Source organism: Ochotona curzoniae, unplaced genomic scaffold (genome assembly GCF_017591425.1).
Source record: "Ochotona curzoniae isolate NIBS_2020 unplaced genomic scaffold, NIBS_Ocur_1.0 contig_883, whole genome shotgun sequence".
Lineage (NCBI taxonomy): Eukaryota > Metazoa > Chordata > Mammalia > Lagomorpha > Ochotonidae > Ochotona > Ochotona curzoniae.
In genome coordinates this window covers 24,816,637-24,819,592 of record NW_024466599.1, presented here as the reverse complement: position 1 = coordinate 24,819,592, position 2,956 = coordinate 24,816,637, and the positions used below count along the sequence as shown (strand labels likewise).

Here is a 2,956-nt window from a genome sequence, read left to right as displayed (position 1 = left end):
CCTCTCAGCTCTCAGAAGGTTAATAAGGGTCAGCTATCCGATCTCTCAGGATTTTGCCCTTGGCAGAAGACAGCCATCTCCCTTAAACTTGCAGTCTGTTCCAAGGACAGCTCCCATTTAAAGACTGATCAATAGGATGCGTAAAGGATCGGACCTTTCTTGTCCAAGTTTGAGCCAACTCTGATAACTGTCCTGGCATCAGCATTTCATATAAGGTTTGCTAAAATTGCTGTGATTGAAATCACCTCTCTGTGCCCATTTTTTTCTCCCCTGTCCTAGGTATGGATTCTAACAATGCTTCAGGATAGACTTCCAGAATGATACTTGTCAATCAAATATCGGTTTCCAGGGTTGGTATTTGGTATGGTACAGTAATGCAGACATTGCTTGCAATGCCCATATGCTACAGTGAAATAACTGGCTTGCAATCCTGGTTCTTGCTTTCTGCCTTCAGCTGCATGCCAACGCACACTCTGTGAGAATGGAGGTGATGATTCAGACAGTTGGGGCTGGGTAAGGGCTGTGGTCCTGGCTTCGGTGGTCTGGACTAGGCCTGGGTAGGGTGCTCATTTCAGGAGTGCACTAGAAGATGGAAGATCTATCTTTCTCTCTTCGACTTATAAGTCAAATTAAAATAAATAAATAAATAAAATTCTGTTTCCTTCAAGAGTCAGTGAGGACTAGTCTGAGAAAGAATGTCTTAAAAGGAGATTTGGGAGCCAGAGCATCAAAATTCTGCCAGAACAAAATTGATAGTGGTTTGACAACAAGAATAAAAGCACATGCCATAAATTTGTTGGCTAATGTGTTTGACAGAGAATGACTGATATTAAATTATCAGGTGCCCAGAACTACCCATTTTAAAAAATTTAAACAGGATGGGTGGACATCCTACAGTGGAAGCTGTGCATTCGCTGAGTTAGTTATAAAGCAAATTTTGAGGTCTCCACATATTTTGTAGATTCCAGCAATTGAGTTAGTTATAAAGCAAGTTTTGTGGACTCCATGTCATACACACTGTTGAATAAACATTTCTCCCTTTACTCAAATCAATGCTCACATAGTTATTTCTCAAGACCAAATAACAGAAAGGGAAAAAGAAAAAAAAATCACACTTGATTTGCTAATCAGAGTTCTTAATTAAAATCTATTTTGAGTTGAAATAGAAATACCTTGAACAATATCTGTATGTAGGTATTTTTTATAGTACTTACACATGCTCAGTGACAAATGGTTTAGGGAGCAGCCAAATAATAAGAGAAAAAAGAAAGTCTTGGCCATTGTATGAGGCCCTTATTGGAGTATTATGGAATTTAGATCCATAAATGCATGCAGTTGCTTAAATCTCAAAGCTTTGCATTAGTCATTCATGCATTAAGTTTGGATATTTGATCTCATCATGGTGTGTGTAAGATGAACAGATCTTGTGGGAATTCTTCAGCTCAGTGACATGGTGCTTGGGAAGGTAGTATTTACAAGGGAGTTGTTTTATATTAAGAGTGTGTCCAGTCTATGTCCTCCATCCCTCATCTCTGACATGATGGATCAGAGAACAAGAGTCATGAAGGCAAAGACATGCAGAGCTGCAATCCTGACTGATGAATTTCCATCTATCTACCACAAAGTCTAAATCTAAGCTGCAAATAAAGTCCAGTTCTCAAGCAGACCATTTGCATTACACTTACATTAATAAGCTATTTAATTTTGGAATAGTGATTTGTTTTTGCAGGAATTGGTACGTTTTCAGGGATAGATTCTTGTGTGTGTTTGAAAAGGCTCAAAGACCCAAACAGATTTTATACACTTTTATGGCAGTATTATGAATCTTATTATATCAGTGGGCTGACTTTATAGCAAATTAAGTATAATAATGTGTAAATAGTCATAATATCTTGTAGTTCTCTTACATTCAACACAGGAGTGATCAATGCTTTGAATGCTACATTATAGGACGAGAACACAATAGAAAAAAAAATAATGATCTTTCTTTGAAATTGAGATATCTTGCGGGCCATCCAGTTTCATGGTTGACCATGAAGCAGACATATAGCTGATAGTACAGAAGTGAGAAAGAGGGCATCTGTTGGGTATTTCAAGGATATATTTGTAAATTTCCTATATTTTCCTGCTTGATAGTAAACGGATAAATGCAGCAGTGGAAGTCTAAATATTATGGCAATCAAAATGTCACACAGCTCCAGAATGAAGTTTTGGATTATCCCAATAAGAAAATCTACCTGAACCAGTAAACTAAGCAAGGGAAAGTAGAATATAGAATTAATGGTTATAAATATTCATGCTAAGTATCAGTTATGTTCATAAGGTCATCTGATGTAGCAGAGTTGGTCATTCAAGTTAATATCCTTCCTATTATCAGGATCAAAGGGGAAAGAGGCTCAATGCACGAAGTTCTATATAATTGTTTACTAGAATTTACATGAATCAAATGTATCAGGAAAATCTAATGAATGAACCATCTTGGGTCATCCTTGTGAAGGGGCCATGCTAATCTCTGTATCGTTCTAATTTTAGTATATGTGCTGCGGAATCAAGCACAAATGAATCATCTTGGATGTGGTAATCTATACTCTAGATTTCTCTTTATGCAATGGTGAGTAGATTTGTCAATTGAGATTTTTGGCCATCAGCCCTTTCTAGCCATTTTACTTTGGCTGGTCAAAGTAGAGGCGTAAAACATCTTACTGTCTAGGCTGAAATTGAGACATCTTGAGGGCCCTCCACTTTCAAAGTTCGGTTTAGTTTGCAAAATTCCTGTTGCCCACGTCTCTCTTTGCCCAATTTTGCTTTCACCTTCCATGTTTTCCTAAAGTTGATATGAACTTTTTAATTTGAAAACTATGAGAAATTGCTTCTTTGCTCCTCTTTGACTTAGAGCTGACCCCCAAGAGGACTCACCCTTCAACAGAAACTTACTTAAATTGACATATTCCCAAAT

General features: G+C 37.4%; 1 pseudogene; it reads right to left on the bottom strand.

Moving 5' to 3' along the window:
• Positions 1-2,455: 2,455 nt before the first annotated feature.
• On the bottom strand, positions 2,456-2,556 carry LOC121165462 (annotated as a pseudogene).
• Between the last annotated feature and the right edge of the window lie 400 nt (positions 2,557-2,956).